Consider the following 20,746-nt stretch of genomic DNA (forward strand, 5'->3'; position numbering starts at 1 on the left):
ATGTAAATCTCCCTGGCAACGTGGAACAGGATTCCCAGGATGAGCCAGGACCAAGCATCATGGGACTGAGAAAGCCTTCTTGACTAAAAGGGGGAAGAAAGAAATGATACAAACTAAAGTTTCAGTGGCTGAGAGATTTCAGACAGAGTTGAAAAGGTTGCCCTGCAGGTTACTCTTATGCATTATATAAATATCTCTTTTTAGTTTATGGCATATTGGAGTGGCAGGAGGGAAGTACCTGAAATTGTGGAGCTGTGTTCCAGTAGCCTTTTCTCTTGAAGACAATTGTACAACAATATAGCTTTTACAATGTGACTGTGTGATTGTGAAAACCTTGTGTCTGATGCTCTTTTTATCTGGGGTATGGACAGATGAGTAAAAAAATATAAATAATAAGTAAATAAATAATAGGGGGACAAGGGATAAAATAAATTGGGTAGATTGAATACCAGTGATCAATGAGAGGGAGGGGTAAGGGGTATGGGATGTATGAGTTTTTTCCTTTTTATTTCTTTTTCTGGAGTGATGCAAATGTTCTAAAAATGATCATGGTGATGAATGCACAACTATATGATGATATTCTGAGCCACTGATAGTACACCATGTATGTACTGTATGTGTGTGAAGATCTGTCAATACAAAAATAATAATATCATCAAAATGAAAAAACAGTGCACTTTTTAAATACATTTCATATTCAAAGTTACCTTCATGCAAATGTTTACCATGATTTAAAGACTTGTTTTTCAAAAATCCATTCCGTTTCCATGAAAAATAAAAACTTCCTGAGCATTTGCAGATCCACAATTTAAGGAGAGAGAAAATATCCTTTGCTGACTAGATTATGAAAATAAACAAACTTGCAAAATAATAGAAAAATTATTATACTCATTCTGGTATTTCTCTTGCTCTCTTATGCATATTTCCATGAGGAGACGAGGAGAGATGTTGGAATTATGTAGACCTTGTTAAACTGAATCTCTGCCAAGCCATATCCCAAGAGCCCATTATTTAGATTTAAGGTCAATAAGGTCAATATTTCCTATATCAGTGAGGGGTACTCCAGTTTCTGGAAAAGTAAGCACCAAATTTTCGGTAAGTTAACAGAAGTTTATCTCCCACCGGCAGAGCAGTTTGCTGTGACCCCATCATTCTGTATAGCATCAGCATCCACTGCATGTGGGTGAGATGGAAGGAAAAGGTGGTGGAGACACAACCATTCCTTAACCACTCTGGTCCAGCAGGATCCCACAGGACTTGGTCTCACAGCCCACGGATGACTCTCATAAGGAGACTTATAAGAATTGAATTGTGTTGTAATCCCAGAGAACCCATTGGTTGATTATGTTCCTAGAAAGGGCCCAGAAGGCTTTGCTTTCAAAAGCAATATGGAATGCACTGGTAAGGAAGCACCAGAATCATTGAGAAGCTCAGTATTAGGTCCTGTCCTTTGAAGGTCCTAGGTGGTGTACGAGATGCTACCAAGAAAGTGGGCTCCTTAGTGTCACTGGAGATGATAGAATGCCATATAAAAGGGCTGGGTGGTAACACTCCACTGACAAAAACAGGTTGGATATCATTGCTTTAAAGGGAAACAAGGTTGGATTTGTGACGTGGGTCCTCGATCCACAGGGATTTGTGTCAGGGGCAAAAGACCTTGCTCCTAGGGATGAGATTAGATGGGCAGCCAGTGACATTATAGCTTATCTTCTACACCCAGAAAAGAAATAGAACAGAAATGTCAAAGACTCATTCAGCCATCAAGCAGAAAATCATGACTCTTTCAGATAATTTTGATGTCTGAACCAGTTTTCAGACACAAAACCCATTGTTTGAAAAGGAATCTGTGTATCCTTGAGAACAGAACCAAGGAGCTCCTGCAAGTATATAAAACATTCATCTCTAGTCCTTGCCCCATGGAACCTATGACCAAGGACCCAAATAACTACATACTGGGGAAAGGGTTATACTCAGATTTGTTAAGGGCTGTTGGATACAGATAATGAGCTCATTATTATAGATAATGATACTCGGGTGACATAAAATTCCATCACGGCTTCCATATTAATGTTTGGCAATTGGAGACCAAATTACATGTAGCCCAAGTCCAGTTTATGTTGGTTCTGATGGTAATGTGAACTCACCCTTGGTCTATAACTATAAAGTTATAATGGATATATCTTGGTCATTTCCTTGGTCTATAACTATAAAGTTATAATGGATATATATAGCATCTGGCACAGCACTCAAACTGGCTCTATAACCTATAAAATAAAATTCATTGTGATAAGAAGGACCCCATAAATGCCCTCAGAAATTGCCTTGAGTGAAAAAAATATTCATACTGCATCTAGGTAAGAGTGTGGCCTCAAAGATAATGAGTTGTAGTTCCCATCACAGCCCTAGAATGGCTATTACAGAAACAAGTAGATCATGACAGATGCGAGTTGACTACCGTAAACTTAACCATGTGGCTGCTCCACATGCAGCTGCTCGGCAGGGCATGCTAGCCTTACGGGAACACTTGAACAAAGACTCTCTAGCTATTTGTCTGGAAAAAAAAAGTGTTATTTTCCATCTCTATCAGGAAAGATCAAACGCATTTACCAGGATGAGAAAACAGTTCACATTCATTCTCTTTCCAAAGGGCTATGATAACTTTTCTTTTCTATGTTGCAATTTAATCTGAAGGGTTTTGATCATTTTAACATTTAGCTACGCTGATGAGATCATGCTAATTGGGTCTCATGAATATGATGTAGAAACTTCTCTGGTTGACCTGGTAAGACAAATGTATACAAGAGGGTGGGGGGAAAAACCAAAAATCGTACCTCTGTTCACTTCTAAAATATTTAATAGTGTTGCGCATACAACGTTTGCTTCCTTTAGACTTCTTCAGAACCGGAGTTAATGAGTCTGCTGTACATTCAATCCCCCACAATCTCCTTAATGCCTAATTCAAAAGCTACTTCTATATACTTATTTTTCTTCTCAACAATTTTGGGCATAAACATTCCCTTTGTTCAAATGACGAAGGTGGGGAAAAAATAGACAAGCCATGTCTTTGTTTACTTCTGCCTCCTTGGCAGCTCCATTGTGCACTGGCTATGTATGTGTTACTATTTCACTGTTTATATCATAAATGCCTGGATATCTAAGATTTGTGAGGAAGTACACATTTATGGAAATTCATCCCTCAAAGGAATCGTAATTCCATCTGGGAATTGAAATTAGATTCTCTACATTCAGTGCATCTGATGCTATCTGCTTCTCAGCCCTCTGGGAAGCACTGGGAAGTTTTTGTTCCAACTAATTTTGACAGTCTCTTTGGGCACCTTCATTTGTCAACAGTAATTGCTTACAATAATTAATTCCTTGGGAAAAAACTTTTCAGAGAATTAGATTGAAGTCCCTTTGCAGCCACTGTCATCCCAGCTGCAGATGACATGATAATCACAGCTCTGGAAGGAGATGAGGTAAGAGGTTCTCAAAGTTATAACCCAGGGTTTAGTTCTCCTCGTCATATACAAGCACACTGTCAACTGTAGCTCACTGTCCTAGCAACAGAGGCCAGATTAGGTGAGTATTGTATTTCAGTTAAGAAGAAATGATGGAAAAGAGATTCTGCTGGAACTTTTCAATTATGGGAAGAGTTATTTCCTGGCAATACAAAGACATGGTCTAGGCCCTTCCCCTAGAACAGCCTTAGAGACCACTTCATCTTCTAGCAAAAGTGCTGCCTGAATTTTCCTGCCTCTGCTCACTGATTAAAGAACATACTGTACTTATTTTTATCTCCCAAATAAAGATTAGAACACATATATCTCAAGATACTAAATTCAGATGAGATAATGAATAGGTTAATCACATAGATTATACTTAATACCTGTTCTAGTTTGCTAGCTGCCAGAATGCAACACACCAGAGATGGATTGGCTTTTAATAAAAGGGGATTTATTTTGTTGGTTCTTCAGAGGAAAGGCAGCTAACTTTCCACTGAGGTTCTTTCTTACATGGAAGGCACAGGATGGTCTCTGCTGGTCTTCTCTCCAGGCCCCTGGGTTCCAACAACTTTCCCGGGGGTGATTTCTTTCTGCATCTCCAAAGGCCTGGGCTGAGCTGCAAGTGCTGAGATGAGGAATGCCGAGCTGCTTGGCTGTGTTACATTGCGTTCTCTCATTTAAGCACCAGCCAATTAAGTCAAACGTCACTCATTGCAGCAGACACGCCTCCTAGCTGACTGCAGATGTAATTAGCAACAGATGAGGTTCACGTACCATTGGCTTGTGTCCGCAGCAACAGAACTAGGTATGCTCACCTGGCCAAGTTGACAACTGAATCTAACTAACACAATATCTTTTGTCATCTCCTCCATTTACATGTCTGTGTCTAACATTGCAAGTTGGTGAGTGATAAATGCAAATGTATTCACAATTTTTAGTCCTTTTGTGTTCATTAGTAGTCATATGTATACTTCCTGGCTTTTCTTTGACTTCTGTGACAGAAATGAAATAGTCCATAGATTTCTCATAATAATATACATCTTGATTTCTGTGCAGTCTGAAATTTTTGATTCTTTAAATTGTGTGTTTTTAAGCACTATTATATACAAATAATCATGCTTCAAGAAGTGGTATACAAATATGCACCACTTATATATACACTACAAATATAATTCACACTTATAGAAATTTAGGCTTGGACAGGATGGTAAAAAGGCCTGAAGGCAGAGAGGAAAAGATATGTTTCAGAAGCAGGAGGTGGGTGGGGATGAGATCTGATAAGGACCCAAGTAGGGAATGCAGGGTGTTGAATGGTTCTGACTCTTTACTATTGTGTAGGTGGAAGCAGGGGTGAAGAGGACACCTGGAAGGCAATGATGCTGGGCTGGGATTTCTTTACTCAGGTGCCTTTTGTATGGACCCACACACGTGTGATAGTTAATTTCTTATGTTAACTTGCTAGGTTATGGTGTACAGTTGTTTGGTCAAGCAAGCACCGGCCTGATTGTTATTATGAAGGTATTTGTAGATGAATTTGTACCTATGAATGATGACATTTACAGTTAATTGCATCTACAATAACAAAGAAGATTGCCCTCAGAAATGTTAGGGTCTCCTCATGCAATCAGTCGAAGCCAGAACTGAGGATTTCACAAAGAATAATTTTTGCCTCAACTTCAGTCAGTCAGTTTCTCCTGGGGAATTTGGGCTTCCTGGACTTCAGGAACACCTTTATCAGTTTCTAGCTTGCAGCCCTGCCCTATAGAATTCAGACTTGCCAGCTCCAATGGTCACATGAGCTAATTCCTTATAATAAATCTTTTAAACAAATGCACACACACACATGCACATGCATGTGTGCACACAAATATGCAGCTATCTTGTTGGTTCTGGTTATCTGATTAACACAGGTGACCCAGACTTTATAACATCATCCCTTGCCCTCACACCCCCTTTCCATCTGCTGCCCCTTAAATGGGCTGTTCATTCACTGAGGGCAAGGTGCAGAGCTGGCTTCTGCATTGAGCAGCCAATTCAGATTGATGCATTTGGAAGGAAGGATTACCTAGCCTCTGAAGAAGTTAACTTGTTAAAACAAAGCCAAGTGACTCAAAACTGAAATCTCCAAGATAGAAGTCATGATGTCAATTTCCCTTGCAGAAGTTACTTGATCAGAGCCCTGATCACACTGGACTTCACTTTATTAAAATTCATCAAACTCTACTCTATATTTTCTGAATGTTATTCTATAATGAAAATTTTTAATTGGCATGACCCTTTTAAATGTTCTATGCTCAGTTACTTGGGAACCCCACTAACTGTTACAGGAAAGCAGAGCTGGTATTAGTAAGATACTATGCTTACTCTGAAAATGCAGAGTTCAGAGTGAGGTCAAGTGGAGAGGGGATCTGGAGTTACCCTTTACCTGCACAGCCTGCCTGCTCTGCCAGGTACCAGCTAAGTTTAGGCAATTTTCACAACCTTTGCCACTTCATCTATGAATGGAGAAAACAAGAATCCCTACCTCATAAATTTTGTGTGTGGAGTCAGTTAAAATATGCAATTTTCAAAACTTAAAACGTTAATGAGAGAGGACAGTGGGAAAGTAGTGGAGTAGGAAGCTCCAGGAATCAGTCCCTCCACCAAAACAACTATTACACAGGCAGGAATTATCTGAATCAACTGTTTTAAAATTCAGGAGTCCAGAAGAACATTGAACTGTATCCAAGGAAAAGTGGGAGGAAGAGGCTGTATATTATGATAAATTCCAGTCAACTGCTCTCTCCACACAGCGGTGATTAGCACCAAAACCCCACTCTTGTGATAGGCTGCAGTGTGATCCAGCCCACAGTGTAGCTTGCTGGTACCAGAAAAGGACATAAAAATCCACTTCCTAAGATCTAGGGTGGGCATGGTCCAATCACTGATCACAGCTTTTGATTAGCTACTTTGGATCACTGGGGGCCCAGCTCTGAGGGTGGCTATGTTCCAACCTGCAGTAGACAAGATGGTGGAGGAGCCTTAAGGCTGGTATGCTTCCTCAGTGCTGCAGAGGATAGTTGAAGGGCTGCATTTGCTGGACGGGTGCCAAATCAAGAAAGCATAGTCTTGGGGAGCATGGAAGAAGTTCCTGGTGCCTTCCCGTCCCCTTCTTCATTCCCTCTCCAGGGCAGTTTGGAGCTGGTTGATGCACCCTTTGTGGGTCCCTGGTCTTGTTCTGACTGGGAAAGACTAACTTCGGAAACTCCTCTCAGGGTTTCCCCTCACTCTCAGGTTTGCCCTCCACATAAAAGCAGCCTGAAACAATGAAAGCAGTGTAAGAAACAAATGAAGCAGATGGCCTGGGACTTGCTTCAAGTCCAGCAGCGAAACACCCAGAAGAGGGAAAATGTCTGCCTCCTCGGTAGTAGAAGGGGCATTCAAACTACTAAAGCCATTAGTAAGGAGAAGCCAAGGATAAGAAACAGGCCCAGAAAATTCATGGAGGACCCTGCACTTTGCATTTACCTTGGGTAGACCATAATGATAGGACAGCTGGCACCCAAGAAAATCTCTGTGATGTCACCAGCTGGTTACAAAATGCCTCAAGAAACAGACATCTCAGGAATCCCAGAGTTAAAATTTTAAAATATTGACATGTACAGTGTGCAAGAAAAGATCACAAAGACAAACAAAGAAACAGGAAATGATGGCCCTTCCAAAGGAAGAGAATAAAAATCCAGAGAACATCAATGAAGATGAGAATGTGGACATCCCAAAGACTTTTAAAAAGGGATCTCAAAAATGCTGAATGAGATGAAGGAAAATAAGAGAAAGAACTAAAGGATATCAAGAAAACAATAAATGAACAGTATGAGAATCTCAATAAAAAGAAAATTTTAAAAGGGACCAGACAGAACTACTGGAGTTGAAGCCCACAATAACTGAAATAAAAAGTTCCCAGGAGGATTTCACCAGCAGATTGGATCTGGGAGAAGAAAGAATCAGTGAACATGAAGCCAAGAAAATTGAAATGAGTCAGGCTGAGGAGCAGAAAGAAAAAAATAATTATAAAAAGCAAAAATAGCCTAAGAGACCTCTGGGACACCTTAAACATACTAATAAATGCACTATGGATCCCAGAAGAAAATGAAAGAAAGAGAGGGGCAGAAGGAATATTCAAATAAATAATGACAGAAAATTTCCCAAACTTAGCAAAAGACATGAATATGCACATGCAAGAAACCCAGACAACACCAAACAGGATAAACTGGAAGAAAAATTACACCCTGTCACATACTGATCAAAGTGTAAACTTGTAACTTAATAAATTCTCTTTGCAAAAATCAATCATTTCTGGTACATTGCATTCTGGCAGCTTTAGCAAACCAAAACAGAGAGGCATAGGAACAGTGTATGTATTTGCTATTGAAGTCAAGTTGGTATCAAATAAAATATGATTGTTATATATTAAGAATGTTAATTGTTAACCCCATGGTAACTACAAGGAAAATACATGAAAAATATTTCCAGAAAGAAATGAGGAAGAACTCAGTATGGTGCAATATAAAGAGCCAAATAAATATGAAAGTAGACATTTATGGAAGAATTAAAGCACAAAAAAGGATATCTTTTGCGGAGGCATTGATTTTTCATCTTTTAACACGAAACAAATTCACACATCATATGATCCAAACCAAATCAAAATCAATGGTTCCCAGTATAATCAAATGGCCATGCCTTCACTACTATAATCTATATAAAAGCACATTTCCTTCTCTTCAGCAAAGAATCCCATACACCTCCCCAGTATCTCCCACTTATTGACAGTTAGTTTTGGCATAGTGCCTTTGTTACAGTCAATGGAAGCATATTACAATGCTTCCATTAACTATAGACCCTCGTAGGGGACCATTTTTTAGCCTACCATAGTTATGCTTTCATTCATTCAGTTCAACTTAATTTCTCATTCCCTTTTTCATTTCTTCTTTAACCCATGAGTTATTTGGAATCACGTCATTTTGGTTTTCAAATATTTGGGGACCTTCCAGATATTTTTCTGTATTGATTTCTAGTTTACATCCAATGCAGTCAGAAAACATACTCTGTGATTTGAATTCATTTAGTTTATTGTGAGTTTAGTTTATACCCCTGGAATATGGCCTATCTTGGTAAATGTTCCATGTGCTCTTGGAAAGAATGTATATTCTGCTGCTTTGGTATGGTAGTGTGTTTTCTAAATGTCAACTTAACTAGAGTGATAGTATTGTTCAAGCCTTCTATATTTTACTGAGTTTCTATGTACTTGTTCTGTCAATTGTTGAAAGAACAGTTTTGAAGTTTTCAACTATAACTGCTTGTCTATTTCTCCTTGTATTTAATCAGTTTGTACTTAAAGTATTTTGTAGTTCTGGTATTAGGTCCATAACGCTATTGGACTGTTATGTCTCCTTAATGACTGAATCACTTTATTATTTAAAAATGACCTTTTCTCCATGGTAATCTATTGTATCTGACATTAATTTAGTGACTCCATCTTTATTTTTATTTGTCATTATATATATTTTTTCTTTTACTTTTAAATTTATTTATAGTTTTTGTATATCTAGGAAGATGTATTTTGCTTTTGCTTTTGAAAGCTTATTTCTCTGGGCAAAATGTTCTGCATTGACAATTCTTTAAAGAATCACTCCATTATCTTCTGACTTCCATTTTTTCCAATGAGAAATCTGCTGTCAGCCTCAACTTTGCACCTCTGTTCATAACATATCATTAATATCTAGTTGATTTAAGCAATTTGATTACTATTTTCTCTGATGTATTTTCCTATGGTACATTTCTTGTGTGGGATTCATTGAACTTCTTCAATGGATATATAGGTTTATAATTTTCATCAAATTTGGACAGGTTTTCTGCCCCCTCCCCTTTCTGTTTCAGGGAACTTCAATTACGTATATTTCAGTCCACTTGAATTCATTCCACAGCTCATTGATGCGCTGCTCATTTTTTCTAGTCTTTTTCTCTCTGTGTTTCATTTTAGGTAGATTTAGATACTGCTAAATCTTCAAAGTTAGCTATCTTTTCTTCTGTGATATCTAATCTGTCATTAGTTCCATTTTTCTTCTCACACATTGTATTCTTCCTCTCTACAAGTCCAATTTGGATGTTTTCCATATCCTTTCTTTACATGTTCATTTTTTCATCTAGCTTCTTAAACATATGGAATATGGTTATAAGAGCTGCTTTAATTTTCTGGCTGTTAATTTTATTATCAGTCTTCCAGTCCATGAACATAGAATGCTTTCCATTTACTTCGGTCTTCTTTTATTTCTTTTAGGAATGTTTTGTAGTTTTCTGTGTACAAGTCCTTTACCTCCTTCAGATGTATTCTTAGATATATGATTCTTTTAGTTGCTATTGTAAATGGAAATTTTTTTCTTGATTTTTTTCCCCAATTGTTCATTACTAGTATATAGAAACTATATTTTGAGTTTACTGATCTCATACCCCACCACTCTCAATTCTTGGGAGGATTGATAAAATAGTCATTCAATCAATCCATACGAATTAATTCTCTCTTAGAACCTCAGTTGAGAAAGGCTGCAATAGAGGAATTAAAATGAAGGACTAAAGTATACTCTATTAAACCAAAGGAAGGAAGTAGAGAAGGAGAAGACGAAAGGAAAAAGAATTGACAGCTAGAAGAGAAATAGCAAGATGGTATACCTAAATCCAAAAGTATAAATAATTACATTAAATATAAGTGTATTATTCATTTCAATTTAAAAATAACTCATTGCCAGGCTGGATATAAAAGCAAGACTCTATTATGTGCTGTCTCTTATAAGAACAGCACTGCAAATACAAGGGCACACATAGGTTATAAGTAAAAGGAGGGAAATATATACACCATGCAAACATTAGTCATAAGAAATACAGTATGACCATATTAATAACCGATCAGATTGACTTCCAGACAAGGAATAATGTTAAAGATAAAGAGAGACATTACATAGATAAAAGACAAATTCTTCAAGAAGATATAGTGATACTAAATGTGTATGCATCTATTAGTAGTAACTTCAAAATATACACACAGGCACAAGTACAACACTGACAGAACTGAAGAGAAAAATAATTTAATTCTTAATTACAATTGGAGGTTTTAATAAACCCTCATTTACTGATAAAACACATTTAGAAAAATAAAGATAGAGAAGATTTGAAAAGACTATCAAACAATTTAACTTCATTGATGTTTATAGAAGCCTTCATCCCAAAACTATTGGATACACATTTATTTCATGTGCACTTGAAAGATTCCCCAAGGTAGAACATAAACTGAACTGTAATATAAATTTCAAAAGGATAAAATCTTACAGAGCATATATTATGATCACGTTGGAATTAATTGTTACTAGCCATATCAAGAAAATCCTTAAATATTTTGAAATTAAACATCTTCCAAGGGAAATTAGAAATATTTCAAATTAATACTAATGGAAAGACAACATAAAAGTTGAATGAGATACAACTAAAACAGTGCTTAGAGGGAAATGTATAGTTTTAAATGCTTATGTTAGGTAATAAAGGTTTAAAATCAATGATCTAAGCTTATTTCTTTAGAAGCTACAGAAAGAAAAATTAAACTCAAAATAAGTTGAGGCAAGAAAGTAGGAAAGATAATAGTACAAACTGATAAATATAAAACAGACAAATGATAGAGACAATAAAGCCAAACTTGATTCTTTGAAAAGATTAATGAAACTGGCAAGACACTAGCAAGATTGATAAAAAATTAAAAGATGTACCATAAATCACAAAACTGCAAAAGCAGGAATGAAAGATAAAATGTTATTATGAAACTTATGTCTATATTTTAGAACTTCACCTACTACATGAGACCAAAGGAAGAGAGGTTTATTTTGTCCAAAACTTAAATTTTCTGTAGCACATAATCTAATTCAACCTGTCTGGATAGATCATTTAAACAACCCAAACACAAGGAGCCCAGAATGGGAATGAGGGCTTATAATTCTGTACAGCTTAATGTAATACCCGGATACATCCCAGAATATGTTGAGGAGATAATTAAAAAGTGTTGGCAAAGTCCCTCGAGGGATGGGAGAAAAAATATGGAACTATTAAGGTTTACCACCAGGGAAACCCCTAATATTGTCTCAAACATTAGGGACTCCCAAATCAAAAGGCCACGCCCTTGATCTTGAGGCTTGCTTTTGTGAAGCTTATTTCTGTAACAGAGAAGATAAGTCCACATATAGTTATGCATAAGAGCTACTTCCAGAAAGCCTCTTTTGTTGCTCAGATGTGGCCTCTCTCTCTCTCTCAGCCCAACTCTGAAAGAAAAATCATTACCCTGCCCCTCCTATGTGGGACATGATGTCTAGGGCTGAAAGTTTCCCTCATAACGTGGGTCATGACTCCCAGGGATGAGCCTGGCTCTGGCACAGTGGGATTGACAACGCCTTCCTGACTAAAACAGGGAAAAGAAATGTAACAAAATAAGGTATCAGCGGCCAAATGAGTTCAAATAGAATCAAGAGGCTACTCTGGAGGTTGCTCTTACACAAGCTTCAGTTAGATATTGCTACTATTATAACTTGCTAAACCCCAACCAGAACCATTCCAGCCAATCCTAAAGAACACCTACGGCAATATATAAGATTCCACAAAGGTTCCATGCACTAAGGTAACTGTGCAGAAACTTACAACCTCCAGATGGGTCCCTGGTCCAGATAAGTACTGAAACCTACAGGGCCCAGCCTCTCCAGAACATCAGCTAGTTCCATCTCCCTACCCCATATTATTAACAGCCCCTTCCAACATGAATAAGTTATGATGGCCATAGCCCAAATACCCCTAAAGGGTAGGATAGAAAGATCAAAGATGATGGTGGAGTTATACAGAGAAGATAGGGTTTAACAAATGAAAATGATTGCTGAATCATTGAAGTGATATTTCTTTTAGTTTCCAGCATCTTAGGGCAGCTAGAAGCAAAAACCTAAAATTGTGGAATTGTAACCAATACCAAACTCTAAAGAGGAAATACAGATGGCAAGTAAGTACATGAAAAGATGTTCAACATCATTAACCATTAGGAAAAGGCAAATTAATACCACAATGGCATATCATGGTACACCAATCAGAATAGCTAAAAAGTAAAATTGTGGTAACACCAAATGTTGGCAAAAATGAAGAGAAACTAGCTCTCTCATACACCCTGCTATGAATGTAAAATGGTTCAGTCACTCTAGAAAATAGTTTGGCAGTTTCTTAAAAACTAAACATACACATACCATATGACCCAGCAGTTGTACTCCTTGGCATTTATCCCAGGGAAATGAAAACTTCTGTTCACACAGAAAACCTGGAAATGAATATTTATAGCAGTTTTATTTGTAAAAACCCAAAACTGGAAGCAACCTAGATGTCCTTCAGTAAGTGAATGCTTATACAACTGTGGTACCAGCAAGAAAAGGAACGTGAAACAACTTGGATAAATTTCCAGATGATTTTGCTAAGTGAAAAAGCCAATTTCAAAAGTTTACATACTGCATGATTTCATTTATATAACATTCTCGAAGGGACAAAATTATGGAAATGGAGACCAGGTTAGTGGTTAGGAGGCAGAGCTTAGAGGCAGTTAGGTATGGCAACATGAGGGATTTTGTGGTGATGCAAATGAGCTTTATCATGACTGTCAATTTCAGTATCCTGGTTGTAATATTATACTACAATTTTGTAAGATGTCACCATTGGAGGAAACTGGATAAAAGATTCTTGGGTCTCTGCATTCTTTCTTTCTTTTTTTTCCTGCATCATTTCTTTATAACTAATTGTTAGTCTATCATTACGTCAAAGTAAAATGTTTAATTAAAAAAAAATGCCTCCTAACCAGGAGGCACCTACCAAGCCAAACTGAAATTTAAAAATAAGGATTTTTCCTATGGTTCATTGAAACCTGTCTGCCTGCGAGGAAAGTATGAGTCTCCATATCTTGTTTTCAGTGCCTCTATTATTCTGATCTGTTTCTTTATGTATCAAGTGAATGGGATTAAGTAATATTTCAGCAACCTTCAAGATCTGACATTCCTGATTCTCGTGATCAGTAGTTTAGGAATTTAACATGATTGCTTAATTAAAACTCATTAATGTTTAGTAATAATTCCATGTGTATATGAAATTTTATTTTCAAAAAATAATTTTGAATATGTGTGAAACACACACTACTATGCTCATTCCAGAGCTGTTACTCAATAAATAAAAGGTTTCTTCAACTCTTTTAATCCTAACTTTGCTTTTTTGCAATTTAATAGCCTAAGTAAGATCTTGGCTCTATCATTCAATTAGGAAACTAGTAAGGCGACATCAACTAAACTGCCCATAAACTGAACCTCAGGCAATCACTATCCTTCCTTCTTGGCTTCTACTTGCTCATTTGTTTAACTGGGCAAGCAGATAAAAGGGAAACCATGGGGAGGACTTATCTTAGAAGGATCTTATTTATCTTTAAGTAACACACAAGTATTCTAGCTGGCTTGAGTAAAATATGTGAGGATTTTGGTAAGTATGTAGGAAAATTTGAACAGGTTTCAGAAAGATAAGAATCAGGGAAGATCTGGGGATATTCAACTTACTCCCTGTGTTAGTTAGATTCAGTTGTAAACTTGGCCAGGTGAGCATACCTAGTTCTGTTGCTGCGGACACAAGCCAATGGTATGTGAACCTCATCTGTTGCTAATTACATCTGCTGTCGGCTAGGAGGCATGTCTGCTGCAATGAGTGACGTTTGACTTAATTGGCTGGTGCTTAAATGAGAGAACGCAATGTAGCACAGCTAAGCAGCTCGGCATTCCTCATCTCAGCACTTGCAGCTCAGCCCAGGCCTTTGGAGATGGAGAAAGAAATCACTCCGGGGAAAGTTGTTGGAACCCAAGGGCCTGGAGAGAAGACCAGCAGAGATCATCCTGTGCCTTCCACATAAGAAAGCGCCTCAGTGGAAAGTTAGCTGCCTTTCCTCTGAAGAACTAACAAAAATAAATCCCCTTTTATGAAAAGCCAATCCATCTCTGGTGTGTTGCATTCCAGCAACTAGCAAACTAGAACACTCCCTCACCATTACCATGATTTACTTACATAACTTTTGGTGTCCCAATTACAAACCTCAAAAGAGAGGACTAGAAAAGTTTTAACATACCAGAGCCTACTTCTTTATGGAGTTTACCATCTCATCTGATAGTGGGAATAAACACTAAATTTAAAAATGGATACATTCCAATAAAATGTATAAGTGTAGTTATTTGAAATGGAGATACATGAAAGAAGAGAAGGGATTAGAGTAATGGGAGAAATCATGTATTGAATTAAGAAAAGTTTCACTGAAGAGGTTATCGAGCAGAAAACATTTTACTATCTTCTGTGATAGTGCTAGATTTAAGAGTAAAGAGTTGTTGTGAGGATTCCCCTGGTTGACAAAGCTGTCCAGCTGAACACCTCCTAGACTTAAAGAAGTAACCACTTAAGTTCTCAGGAACACCTAGGTGGACTCAAGGGGGAATTATGTTCATCTCCTACTCTAGCTACCAAATCACAGGTGGCATTCTGGGGCTCTAGGACTTAGTGTTAACATAGAGTCATTATCTAAAAGTTGGTTATTCTCTTCTTTTGTATTTATCTAGAAAATGACCATTCATATCCAAAACAGGATTCATTTGCTCCCAAGGAATAAAAAATTTCATAAAGCTAGCACAATGAAAAATTGGATTTATTGCAATGTATCACTTCTCAAAGAAGACAAGATATAGTTGCAATGACAGGCTATAGGAAACTAGTGCCGTGCAGAGAAAAAGCTCTGGAGACTTCTAGAGTGGAGTTTGTGGACCTTTGTCACTTATATAACTTGGGTCCACAAACTGGTTATTCTGTTTCACTAGCAGTTGATTGAATCTTTGGCATCCAGACTCTAAAAAGGATCTAACTGACACCGGCTGATCACATGTCCATCCTTGTCCACTCATCTTAGATTTGCACAGTGTGAAATCATTGGTAAACACATTCTTATTTAAGTTCCCTCCTCAGCATGTTGTACCAGTAGTGACTGATTCCAAGCCACTGCGGGTATAGATACACTAAAAGTGTCTTAAATAAGAAACAGAAACTTGGTTGAGAGTAGAGAAAATTAGGCGGGACACTTATGAATCCCAGCCTCAAAATGCTTTAGAGATTTAATATATAACACCATCAGAATGCTATGTGGCTCCAGGTTCAGCTCAGAATCAAACTCCCTGCATGACCCTGGAAATGAAGCATCTGCTCATTTACCACCCTGAAAAACTAGCATGCGATACCACATCAGTTACAAGATGATAATCTGAAATGGTCTCCAGTGTGCTAATAAAGACTGTTCTTTTCTAGAGGATAGTATATCAAAATCTAAAGTTCTTACCATTTTTCTCACTATATCCTCACTAGCAATGGGTAAAGATTTAATGGCTATTCACTTAGCAATAGGGCAAAAATATAAAGGGATTCAGAAAAGAGAAGCAAAGCAGAAATATGGGAGATGCATCAACTCATCTTGTACTCATATTTTTAAAAAATGGAATTAGGACATACATACATACATATTCATGTAGCTCAACACTTATAATTTTAAAATTTACTGTATAAATTATACTTCGATTTAAAAACACACATGGCAAATGTCAAAGTGATGAGCAAAATGTGCATCTAATTAAAGGAAAAACTGGAGAAATATGGAGGGCATGTCCAACAGGAGGGAGAACTCAAAATGGTAGAAGAACAAAATAGAATGGACAGAAAGAAAAACCGGAGAAGTCTTGGAACCTGGCAGGATGGCTTTGCAGCAGGATTTGCAAGGTCTCCATATTCAGTCTGCCACCCCTGAGAGAACAGGAAGTCCTTCCATGGTACACACAGGCATTGTCAGTGTTAACAGAAATGATTTCCATATCCTTGACTTCCATATTTATTCTTTCTCCCTTAGAAAATGTTTGTTCCATTGGTTATTTACCCTTCCCACTACTCCTTCCCAGTTTATGACATAAACGAAGGTACCTCTTCTCCATCCCAAATCTTATCCCGTGTCTTGATTTAGGAAGAAAATCTCCAGGCTGTTGAAAGGACAAGTTGGGAACGCAATCCTCTGGGGCTCTATGACAGCAGTCATAAGAAATCCAGACATAAAATTGACAGTAAGCTCTGTGCTTTAGCCACATCTTAGCAATAAATGAGATGGTTGTTATACAGATATGCATTAACAATTTTATCTTAATTTTAAAATGAAGTCGGATCTTTCCCTGATAGAAAGTCAGACTAATTTGGCTGACTAATTTGATGAGAACTGGTTTTGCCAGTTAAGTTACATGCTAGATCTTTTCCGTAAAATGAATAATTAGAATCTATAGCTCCAAGATTCCAGTGAAAATATATAATTTTGTTATAAAAACACATTATTTAAATATTATGCTGACAAAGGTATATAGAATATATAATATATACATATACAATATATATAATATTTGTATTTTTGCAACTCTTTCCGTGTATGTCAGGTTAAACAAGCTGAGTCTTAGCAAAAAAATAGCAGGAGACTTCCGGAGAAGATGGCGGCTTAGTAAGACGCGCGGGGCTTAGTTCCTCCTCCAGAAAAGCAACTAAAGAAACAGAAACAATACGAAACAGCTCCCGGAGTCACGACAGAGACCAAAAAGACAGCGTACCCCATTCTGGAATGGCTGAACGGGCAGGGAGAATCCGCTGCGGTGAGATACCCAAGGGGCGCGCGTTTTCCCGGCCGGGGTGGCTGGCGACTGGGGTCCCCTCCACGCACGTGGCTCCCCGGTCCGACTGGAAACGTTGGATAGCGGGGCCCTCCCGTCACGCTTGGCGTCTCGGGCCTGCTGGGCAATTTGGACCGGCACTCCCCCAAGCCGTGGCGGCCGGCGACCCCCCCCCATCCACGCGCGGTTTCCCGGGCCGACTGCCCCGCAGACAGACGAGCGCCACGAGCGCCACCTACTGGGCAGGAAAAGAAAAACAGAGCCCAGAGATTTCACAGAAAAACCTTTCAACCAGCTGGGTCCCACACCCAGGGAAATCTGATCAAATGCCCAGACACCAGCAGAAAATAATGGATGGCGCTCGGAAAATTGAAGATATGGCCCAGTCAAAGGAACAAACCAATAGTTCAAATGAGATACAGGAGCTGAGACAACTAATGCTGAATATATGAACAGAAATGGAAAAACTCTTCAAAAACCAAATCAATAAATTGAGGGAGGACATGAAGAAGACATGGGCTGAACAAAAAGAAGAAATAGAAAATCTGAAAAAACAAATCACAGAACTTATAGGAGTGAAGGACAAAGAAGAAAAAATGGAAAAAATAATGGATACCTACAATGATAGATCTAAGGAGACAGAAGCTACAATTAGTGAACTGGAGGATGGAACATCTGAATTCCAAAAAGAAACAGAAACTATAGGGAAAAGAATGGAAAAACTTGAGCAGGGGATCAGGGAACTGAATGACAATATGAAGCGCACAAATATACGTGTTGTGGGTGTCCCAGAAGGAGAAGAGAAGGGAAAAGGAGGAGAAAAACTAATGGAAGAAATTATCACTGAAAATTTCCCAACTCTTATGAAAGACCTAAAATTACAGATCCAAGAAGTGCAGCGCACCCCAAAGAGAATAGACCCAAATAGGCGTTCTCCAAGACATTTACTAGTTAGAATGTCAGAGGTCAAAGAGAAAGAGAGGATCTTGAAAGCAGCAAGAGAAAAACAATCTGTCACATACAAGGGAAACCTAATAAGACTATGTGTAGATTTCTCAGCAGAAACCATGGAAGCTAGAAGACAGTGGGATGATATATTTAAATTACTAAAAGAGAAAAACTGCCAACCAAGACTCCTATATCCAGCAAAATTGTCCTTCAAAAATGGAGGAGAAATTAAAACATTTATAGACAAAAAGTCACTGAGAGAATTTGTGACCAAGAGACCAGCTCTGCAAGAAATACTAAAGGGAGCACTAGAGTCAGATACGAAAAGACAGAAGAGAGAGGTATGGAGTAAAGTGTAGAAAGAAGGAAAATCAGATATGATATATATAATACAAAAGCCAAAATGGTAGAGGAAAATATTATCCAAACAGTAATAACACTAAAAGTTAATGGACTGAATTTCCCAATCAAAGACATAGAATGGCAGAATGGATTACGACCCAGCAATACCACTGCTAGGTATCTACTCAAAGGACTTAAGGGCAAAGACACAGACGGACATTTGCACACCAGTGTTTATAGCAGCATTATCTACAATTGCAAAGAGATGGAAACAGCCAAAATGTCCATCAACAGACGAGTGGCTAAACAAACTGTGGCATATACCTACGATGGAATATTATGCAGCTTTAAGACAGACTAAACTTATGAAGCATGTAATAACATGGATGGACCTAGAGAACATTATGCTGAGTGAGTCTAGCCCAAAACTAAAGGACAAATACTGTATGTTCCAACTGATGTGAACCGACATTCAAGAATCAGCTTGGAATATATCATTGGTAACAGAGACCAGCAGGAGTTAGAAACAGGGTAAGATAATGGGTAATTGGAGCTGAAGGGATACAGACTGTGCAACAGGACTAGATACAAAAACTCAAAAATGGACAGCACAATAATACCTAAGTGTAATGTAACTAGGTTGGAACACTGAATGAAGCTCCACCTGAAATATGGTTTTTTGTTTGTTTGTTTGTGTGTTTGTATCTTTTGTTTTTGTGTTTTTATTTTTCATTTTTATATATATATACTTTTTTTAGTATTATTATTTTAATTCTCTTCTCTATATTAACATTCTATATCTTTTTCTGCTGTTTTGCTAGTTCTTTTCCTAAATCGATGCAAATGTACTAAGAAATGATGATCATACATCTATGTGATGATACTAAGAATTACTGAGTGCATGTGTAGAATGGAATGATTTCTAAATGTTGTGTTAATTTCTTTTCTTTTTTTTGATTAATAAAAAAAGTAAAAAAAAAAATAGCAGATGCCATAAATAGTCATTTGATGGATCTGGACAGAGCATTTTATTAAAACTGAGGATGGAAATGCCTTTATGACTAAATAATAATTCCCTTTGAAGTCAGGTGGTTTCCAAATTTTTATTTCATCAAAATTTAAGGAGGGGTGGGCCATGGTAGGCAGAGTACTTGCCTACCATGCCGGAGATCTGGGTTCAATTCCCGATGCCTGCCCTTGCAAAAAAAAAAAATTGGCCAAGATGGCAGGTTAAAAATGTGTGCATTTTAGTTTGTCCTCCAGAACAACTACTAAATAACCAGAAACAGTACAGAACAGCTCCTGGGGTGTGCTGGTTTGAAAGGATATATGCCCCCTAAGAAAAGCCATGTTTTAATATAAATCCCATTTCATAAAGGTAGAATAATCTCTATTCAATACTGTATGTTTGAAACTGTAATGAGATTATCTCCCTGGATGATGTGATTTAGTCAAGAGTGGTTGTTAAACTGGATTAGGGGATGACATGTCTCCACCCATTTGAGTGGGTTTTGATTAGTTTCTGAAGTCCTATAAAAGAGGAGAATGAGAGACTCAGAGAGAGCAGAGAATGCTGCAGCACCATGAAGCAGAGAGTCCACCAGCCAGCGACCTTTGGAGATGAAGAAGGAAAACGCCTCCCGGGGAGCTTCACAAAATAGGAAGCCAGGAGAGAAAGCTAGCAGATGACGCCGTATTTGCCATGCGCCCTTCCAGCCGAGAGAGAAGCCCTGACTGTGTTCACCATGTGCCGTCTCACTTGAGAGAGAGACCCTGAACTTCATCGGCCTTCTTGAACCAAGGTATCTTTCCCTGGATGCCTTTGATTGGACATTACTATAGACTTGTTGTAATGGGGACATTTTCTTGGCCTTAGAACTGTAAACTAGCAACTCATTAAATCACCCCTTTTTAAAGCCATTCCGTTTCTGGTATATTGCATTCTGGCAGCTAGCAAACTAGAACATGGGGCCACATCAGTGACCGGAAACACAGCGTACCCCAGTCTGGACCAGCTGGACCAGCTGCAATCCCGCCCCCAGAACCGTGAGTGTCCTAAGCCATGGCGGCCGGTGCCCCTCCCCAACAGGCTGCTTCCCAGATGGGAAAGGAAAGAGAATTTACCAGCAGCAGGGGCTGAGCCGAACCAAA

Source organism: Tamandua tetradactyla, chromosome 15 (genome assembly GCF_023851605.1).
Source record: "Tamandua tetradactyla isolate mTamTet1 chromosome 15, mTamTet1.pri, whole genome shotgun sequence".
Classification (NCBI taxonomy): Eukaryota; Metazoa; Chordata; class Mammalia; order Pilosa; family Myrmecophagidae; genus Tamandua; species Tamandua tetradactyla.